Raw genomic sequence first — 9161 nt, forward strand, 5'->3', positions numbered from 1 at the left:
ACGGAGGTATGGTTAGGGCACCCTACGCGCCACTTTTTAATGTTTTAGGTGTTCCCCACTCGTCCCTTTTTGACGTGGTGGCTGTTCCCATTAAATCAGGGGTCCCCAACTTCCGGACTGCAAACCAGTACCGGTCCCAGGGCTTCTTGGTATGGGGACACAGACAGGGAAAAATGCATACTTTAAACAGGGGTCCCCAACCCTCAGGGCGCGGACCAGGACTGGTACCCTGATCTAGTACAGGTTCTGTTATCCCGTCTGGTGCCGCATCCTAAGGGTCAGGGTATCGTGAAATAATGGGAACACCCAACATGTCAAAAACGATGAGTCAGGGACACCCAAAACATCAAAAAGTGGCGCACAAGTCCTCCTAACCATACGTCCGCGATGAGTTATGAATGTGTAGCCAAAACACCCATTTACACATGTTTACATCGACTTTTCATTGAAAGTAGTCACTTCAATGCATGTAGCCGAGCCCGGTGTGAACGTAGCTTCGTCTCGTCTTCTCCTTCGTTTGACAGTGAAACGCGCTGGAAAAGGTTTTGTATGGTTGCATGTTACTGCTTATTGTGTTTGTGTATTTTCCAACTTTCATCAAAAATATTCTGGATTTTTACCACTAAAGCTCACAAACAAACGTTGAAAAAACATTTACTGGTGTTTGCAGATGAATCATCCATTAAAAAAATCAAAAGGAAGGAATTGGGATTTTTTCAGTGTGAGGAACAGCATTAAAAAAATGGCCCAACCCAAAGATCTATTGGGGAAATGTACAAACCCTTTATTGACTAAAACCAGCAGAGAAGATTTTCCTCCACTGATTTTCCTCCGTCATCCAGCAGGATCTCAGACGAGCTGCCTCTCCTCACCTTTGAGGGGCCGGTTGAAAAGGTCGTCGGAGGTGTTTTGGTCGAGGTGTCACCTTTCACAGGAACTATGGCATCACCTGGAGGAGCTGAGGAAAGCAGTCGGTGAGAGAATGATCTAGAAGTTTCTGTTTTTTTCCCCCTGACGGCCTCATTCTGTTCAATAAAATGGACAAACTTAACAAGTAAGACTATTTAGATGACTTTTCTGTCACAGTCGTATTCTAACAGTTTTGATCGAGATTCCAGGAAAACAAAGACGTTCACGGATCTATTTGTCTATAAGTATATGCGTCAGAAAGGGGCGGAGCCGAGAGCTCATGGATCGCCCAGTATATTTTCTACGTCTTTTTCAAGCGTAATTTTTTCATCTGCTCCCAATTCACAACAATTTGAATAAAGAAATGCTCAAAAATGCTATTTTGAGCATAATTTTCTTTATATATTAATCAATCAAACTTTATTTGATGAGCACGTTGATCGTTTGTACAGCCCAAAGTGCTTTACCATTTTTTTTTAAAAGAATTCAAAGTGAATTACTTACAAGTGAATTACTCAAAAGCTAAAATAAAAAGGTATGTGTTTATATTATTTTAAAAAAAAAAAATCTCCACGGATGTGTAAAGACTCTCAGATCTATATGTCCTCCATTAAGAAAAAATGCTAAAAAAACATTTTAAAAACAACATTTTCATTGGAGCCAGTCTTCAAGACAGTAACTTATAAAAGACAAAATACCAGAAAACAGGGAAATCCTGCTGGGCATTTATAAAAATACAAAATAAATGAAGTCAATTGAGAAAAAAAACTCAAATTGTCAAAAAAAGATTAGAAATTAGAGGACAAACTATATAAAAATACTAAATTAAGTTAAGGTTATTTAAGCTAATAAATGTCTCACTCAAAAAATATTCTAGAATAGAAACCAAAATAAAATGTTAAATTATTGAACATTAAGTCCAAGGAAGCTGAATAAATCCACAAAATCAAACAAAACAATGTAGAATGGCTAAAAACGACCAAACAGCCTTAAGGTTTAATGATACTAAAAATAACGAATGATTTATGAATACTAATAAGGACGGTGAAGGAGCTAAAAATGTTTCATGTGTCTTTTATTTACTGGATGAATCAGTCAAATGTTTGGACTTTCTTCTGAATCATACATAAACATAGATAATCAAATTTTTGTAACCCTTAAAGCCATATGACATTTTTGGTTCGTAGGATAAATATTATTTTATTTTATTATTAAAAGTGCATTTCTTATAACTTTAATATTTTACGTTTAACTTACAAGTGTGAGTTTTGAGGATGCCGCTCCCCATCGTCTCATAGGACCATAAATCCTGCTGCTCCGTCCTCACGGTCTCCACAGGCTCTGACTGTTTTCTCACCTAATTATGCCGCACGAGCCCAGAATACAAACGGAAAGACAGAGTACGGCTGCTGCCATCCGGACAGGGCTGCAAATCATCACGCTCCGCTCGTACTCCGAAACAAATGGCTGAGGAAAACACGTGTGACTCCACATCCATGATGAGCAGCGAGGCTACACGCCGGCTAACAGGGTTACGCCGAAGATGAATTTATGTCAACACGGAGCCGTGTTGGTGTGGGAGAATAAAATCAGTTGATGAGAGTAAAGTGATTTTGGGTTTTAGAGGTTCTGCTGCATATGTTGGGCTGAATGACCTCTGTCAAGGTTTTAGATAGAAGGTAACGTCATCTGCAAAGAAAGTGACCAAAAAGGACGGAGGCGGGGGGGGGACTTCCAGCTATTAATTACGGCACCATAGTTTTTTCTATAGTCAGATTCTCTTGGCTCAGTGTACTTGTGGTAGAGTGTCCGCCCTGTAACTGGCAGGTCGTGAGTTCAAATCCTGGCCAAGTAAAACCAAACACTTTAGTAATGGGACCCAGTGCCTCACTCAGCATTAAAGGGTCGGATTTGGGGTTTAATCAGCAAATGGCTCCCGAGTCTGCAGCTCACCTCTCCCTCCAGGTGAAGGGATAGGTCAAATGCAGAGAACATGTCACACTCTTTGGTGTGTGACAGCTGATGGGACTTTAACTTTAACTAAAGTGTCCACAGGAGTCATCTGGTCAGGAACCACACCTGAAAGACCTTCCTTCGTTATCGTTACCATCTGAAGGACTTCAAGCTTTTATAGCAAACATCACAGCATGATTTTCCTAATAGTCATTCAAGGTTCTCAATCTGACTTTTTTATTTATTTATTTACTGTCTGTCATTCTGACTGTTGAAGGTTTTCCTCTTTGAGTTCCTGCCTGGGTTAATTTGGAGTGTAACTTCTAAAATCTGTTATCTTGTGCTTTTTCTACAGAACTTCCTGCTGTTGCCTGATAATCTGCTCCTCATTTTGTCTTCTCCACTAATTTAAGTCTCTCTTTTTTTTGTCAATTTTTTGGGTTTATTTCCATGTTTGCCAGAAGTTTGCTGGAAAGTTAAGGTGTGTCCATTTTGCATCTATAACCCTTAACGCCTCTTGTCGGCTCCATAATTACTTAAATGTAGCGAAAGCAAAATAAATTAATCGTAAATAAATTAAGCCGTTAAGGGGATAATGCAGGTTTCCAAATTGTCACTCGATTAAAAAGGTAAACCAATTAAAAAAAATGCTTCTTAAATACATCCCAAACATTGTTAGTATAGGAAATACAGTACTAAAAAAAGACTTGAAAAGAAAATGTTAAAACTATAGTTAAAGAGGGGTTTAAAAATAAGAAAACAACACACAACTACCAAAAAAAAAAAAAGAAAAATGCTTTTTCTTGACTGATTTGTAGAATCTGAAAAATAAAAACACGATTAAAAAAAATACAATCTAATGTTCCAAAAACACACAAATGTAATTGATAATAATGTATATTTAACCCTGGAGAACCTTTTGTATTAAAGTTGGCCTCTGTTTGTTATTTATTTATCTGTTTATTTATATTTTTTGTTTTTAATATTATTTTGGCTGCTGTTAATTGCTGCTGTTTAAAATGCACTCACAAAAATTAATCAAATTAACTTTAACAGCCCAGAAGAATGTTATTCTTGGATTCTCCAGCAGGAATATAATTAACAAAAGTTATGTTGTATTTAAATATCTTTATTTATATATGTCACAAACGGCAGCTGAGGCGTTCGGATCCACGTGCAAAAGTTTATTGGGAGAAGAAACAGGGTAAAGGGTGGTACTGGGTGCTGAGGGATCAGACAGGAGTGAGGACACACAGTGAGGAGTGGGAAGAGGGCAGGTTAAATAATAAGGGACTGATGGGATAACTGAAAACAGGTGAGAGAAGTTCAAAGGTGAATGCTGGGGTGAAGTGAGGGGAGAGCTCCCTCTGGTGGCAGGAGGAGGGGAGCTCCAGGCCATCCTGACAATATAAAGGCATATGGCCATTAAAGACGTTTTTATCACTAATTTTCCTGTTTGTCTCTCACAAGAAGAGTAAACGTGCGACTTCAACTCTAAAAAAAGCCTTTTACAGTTTAACCAACATGATGTGGTTCTCGTCCAGTCCACGGCCCGCAGCGCCGTCTCTGTCAGCAGCAGTCAGCATTTCTGGTCAAGGACGAATCAAATGACGGAGCTGCCTCAGGCTGACTGAAGAAGTTCTGACAAACACGGAGTTTGGATTCAGTCTGTCGGGTCACCTGCTGCGATTCTGGCAGTTCTTTCTGTCTTTGATTGTTTTCGGTAAATATTTAAGGAAATTTATCTCAAAGGATGAGTCTGGATGAGTCTGGATGAGTCTGGCTAGGTTTGTTGTGGAGATCAACAGCTGCTAACAATCACAGAAAACCTCTTCATGTTTCCGACATCCAACACAGTTGTGTCAGAACATCCTCACAGTGGAAAACGCACAAATATCATATTGAAAAAAGAAAAACAAGGTTAAAATGTTCCAATTAGCTAAGCCGGGAGCTGTTTTTTTGTTTTGCTGCAAAAACAAATAATAAAATAAAATAATGAAGTGGTTAAGAGTAAAAAAAAAAACCATTCCACTGAAAAAAACTTAAGACTTGGTCTAATGAGGCACCATTTTTTTAGATTTCTGCTCAAAATGGATCACAAAGAAAAATTAATGAACATTTACAAAAAAATAATAAAACTGGGATCCAATAAAACTGAAGTTTAAATGCCCCCCTCATTATATTAGAATTCAATTAATTCCAGAATTATGAACCAATTACCTTAAAACGATGGATGGAAGATAAACTAAATTAGCCAATAAAAAACCTCAGTAGATTAGGATTTAGCCAAAAACTTTTGCATGTTGCCAAAATATTAGGTAACTCCAATTTTTTTGTAAATTACTATAAAAGATGAAAACATAACCAGTGAATATATTTAACGGTTTGTTGTTAATCTACTTTAAATTTTGACATTTGAAGACTTTTTCATTCATTACTTATGGGGCATATTTTGCTCAAAATAAAAAAAAAACTATAAAGTTTATGAAGACTTAAAATACAAGCAGTGATGTCCTGAATGAGCTGAACATTATTAAAACCAAGAATGAAAGTGTGACTGAGGTTTTACCAAAAACTGTACTGAAAGTACATGCTTACTAAGCATTCACATAATTATAGATTTGTGTTTGTTTGCACAATACTTCCATTTTTTGGTTGAGTGACAGAAAAAAAGAAAAAATCTGTATTATAATGTATAGTAAGTAGTGGAAAAACGCATTTTATGTTGATGACAGAAGTTTTTACAAATATAACTGAAGGGTTGAGATTTGTCGTCTTTAACAGTTCAGCTCTAGTCGATGGTAAACAGTTTCAGCTGAAGACTGTCATCTGTTTTCATGGCGAGCCGACGGGACGTCCTCCGTCAGATTCAGATAAAGTGCACAGATTGCTGAGAGCCATTAAGAGCAGAGTTTGAACAAAACCTCGTTTCCAGATGCAGCCAGATGCAATCACCCCTAACTGCTTTTGTCATCTCTAAGTGACATTTAACACAGAGTTGACCTTTTCAGCTGCTGCACCTCTGGAGCAGATGAAATATCGTACAGCGACAGCCGGAGTCTGATCGGAGAAGAAATGTGGTGTTTCAGCCTCCAATCATCATGACACGTACGCATGGACTGCACTGGTACGCTTCTCTGTTTGATGATTGGTTCAAAACAAGAAAGTATTTGAATTAAATTAATGTTTTTTTCCACAGTTTTAATACTTATTATTAATACAGAAGGAGCTCAAGTGTCTCTGTTTTCCCAACATTCCTTAGTCTCCAGCTTTGAGTTGATGAAGATAATTTTTCCTCCTCATTAAATAAAGTTTTCTTCTGCTCAAGATAATTCATCATTACAGAGAATTTAAGAAAATATGGTTTCAGTTGTCAGTTGAAATCATTTTATCATACTAAATCATGGAAATACTAATTGTTTTTGATGTTTTCTTTTACTTATATTACCCTTTTTTTGTCTTTAAGATAATATAATTTTTAGATACTTTATTGTCCATTGTTGTGTAGACACCCATCTGTACCCACTTGAATTTTAATCAAATTAACACCCAATCAGCAGCAGAACAATCCGATTTAACTGCTTTTTTCTGAAGTGGAATGCAGTTTGGAGAATATTTTTCCAACATTTTAAGAGCTAGTTTAGAATCCTATTGAGGTAAATTTAAATGTATTTACAACTACAGATCTTGCAATTGTATTTCTCCCTGAAACATCAAAAACAAGGATGGGGACAACCAGTTTATTTAGTCTGTTTAGTTGTTAGCTATTATTTATATTATATGACTGACTTTCTGCTTCAAGCCTACTGAGGCAATTGATTTGTGATATTGGGTTATATAAATAAAATTGAATTGAATTGATATTTTGATCCATTTCACATGTACTGCTTAAAAATCCACCAGTTGTTGCCTTATTAAGGAGGGAAAAAAGTAACTTTTTTGTTTTTAGGACAGACTTTACTGCCATCTGGTGGCCCCAAGTCAACAGACCTTAAGGGTCAAATTTTTTTTTTAGATAAATTAAATTAAATCACTCATTTGTGTAAATTAAATGGTCCTTCTTGGACTAATGTTAGTGTCTTTCTGTAGTTAAATAAACCTTTATGTGTTGACATGGAGTTCTGAATGAACCTAGACAGAAAAAATCTTCCCCAGCCGTTATGTTTTATTACATTACACCAGGCTTAGTAGAAGCCATCTGAAATGTTTCACTTTATTGTAACTTTCTTATTAGAAATTATGAAGAAGAGTTTATTATTATTATTCTTTACTGTGTTTTATTTATTTATTTTTGCAGTTGTTTGATAAAAAAGCAAATCATATATTGAACTGAAACAAAATCGTGACCCAAAATTTGATTTTTTTTTATAGCTAATGTGGTTTTATTAGCACTAGAACACTTGTGTCAGTCATTTTGACTGCAATCAAAATTTGTAATGTCATAACTTAAAGAAAATCTTGTGTCCCCGACTCTTCTTAAATACGTGTATATTTTATTCTTACATTTTTCATCGTTAAAATTTCAAAACACAAAAGAGATATGAGTACATCTACCTCGAACCACCATAGAAGTTAAATTATTGCATGTTTTTTTCTTTTCTTTTACAGAGGTGTCATATTTCACAATTTGCTACATTTTCCCGCTCTTTCTCCTCCTCTATTGTCTTTATTTTCTGCGGGAATATTTTTTTTTGTGGCCCTCAATAAATCATAATGATGGTCATTAAACCAGCGGTAGGCATACATTGCTTGGAAATGTTTGTTTTGTTGTTTCTGGCGACATCTGCAGGAAACAAAATGTAATTACACCCAGGTGTCAGCGGTACTATGTATTTATTTCACCACTAGAGGGCAGACAACATTTTCCATGTCGCTGCCTCTGCTGAGAACGGAAGGATCGTGACGTCGGCAGTGGAAATCGAGTCAGAGCGGGAAGACGAGCGGGAATTCAGAGAAAGAAAAAACGTGTTGGCGAGAAGAAAAGGTACTTTCAAGCTAATCTAAAGATTGTTTACTTTGTCATACCTCATGGGCTGGATAAAGTCATGTGATTTGCAAACAGGTAAAAACAAAAAATGCTCAAAGAATTTGATATAAATTGTCACTCTGTTACAAATAATAAAACTTTGACAAATTTACAAGCAAGGAGTGCAACAATAAGCTCCAACAACTACAACGAGGCTTTGCTAAACAGCAAGTAATGTTTATAAAAATAGCAAAATCAAGTAAAGACAAACGCTAGCATTGTTGTGTCTTTGGAAGGTGTTGTGCTAAGGTACGCTCCTCCTGTCAGAATGTGTTTCCCCACTCTCCTTGATTCGTTTCGTAACAATCATATTTTGTCCCAGACTGTGTCAAAAGAAGGTGGATAACTATGATAAACTTTATTCTGGGGTTTTTTGGGAGTTTAATGTCATATTTTACATTTTTCCCCTTATATTCTATGTAAAACAACAAGAGAGGGAACCGATTCTATCGGGTCGTAGCTGATCCAGCCTGCCAGAATCTGTGCCCCCAAAATTTGCTGTAGAAGCAACAACTATTCATTTATTGTCTGTTGTTACATGCTTCCATTATAAAGTCACTTTCATAAATCATATGTTTCTCATGCTAAGTTAGCCAAAGGGCATTTTTTAACACAAAAATCTTGTTTTATGAGGAATATCTGGAAAAATATGCAAATATGACAATGAACTCCCCAAAGCCCCAGAATAAAGTATATTGTAATCATCCACCTTCTTTTAACGCTTTTTGGGACAAAATATGCGTGCTATGATAATGCCAAAAGAGGGGAAGCAAATTCTGGCAGGGGGAGCACACCTTGACACAACACTTGTGTAAAAATCCCTTCAGTTGTGGGGAGTTTGTAAAAGAATGTTTGCTGAAAGTAGCTCACATAGACATCACACAGGTCTGATATTGAGCAAAAATCTTGATATTTCTCAGTTAAAACAATGTTTCAAATCTTGCTCGGTTTACTCTGTTAATTGTATAAATGACACTAGGCCATTAAAGAGGTCTAAAACTATTTTTTTCTGTTTATCAATTTTTTTTTCACTGAAATTGGCCCCCAGTTTAATATCAACTTCTTATTTAGCCCTCTGCTATAAAATCTTTGAGAACCCCTGTTCTCTAAACTCCATGGAGACGAGAATAAAATGTGGGAAAAAAAATGACAGTTACAGAGAATTTAGTCTTTATGAAGATTTTGACGAAGAAGCAGATTTAATGGTTAATGTCTCTTGGTGTTTTTGAAGAAACTTCATGAAGCTCTGACAGTAATTCACAAATAATCTCAG

General features: G+C 36.3%; 1 protein-coding gene across 1 annotated transcript in view; it reads left to right on the forward strand.

Moving 5' to 3' along the window:
- The first annotated feature begins 7313 nt into the window (after nt 1–7313).
- Nucleotides 7314–9161, forward strand: part of LOC112161181 (solute carrier organic anion transporter family member 3A1) — a 60663-nt gene continuing 58815 nt past the window's right edge. Inside the window, exon 1 of the mRNA XM_036211360.1 lies at nt 7314–7846. The gene's annotated coding sequence lies outside the window, so the exon portion shown is untranslated. The remainder of the gene's footprint in view (nt 7847–9161) is intronic.

The sequence above is a fragment of the Oryzias melastigma genome, linkage group LG3, assembly GCF_002922805.2.
Source record: "Oryzias melastigma strain HK-1 linkage group LG3, ASM292280v2, whole genome shotgun sequence".
In the NCBI taxonomy this organism is placed as follows: domain Eukaryota; kingdom Metazoa; phylum Chordata; class Actinopteri; order Beloniformes; family Adrianichthyidae; genus Oryzias; species Oryzias melastigma.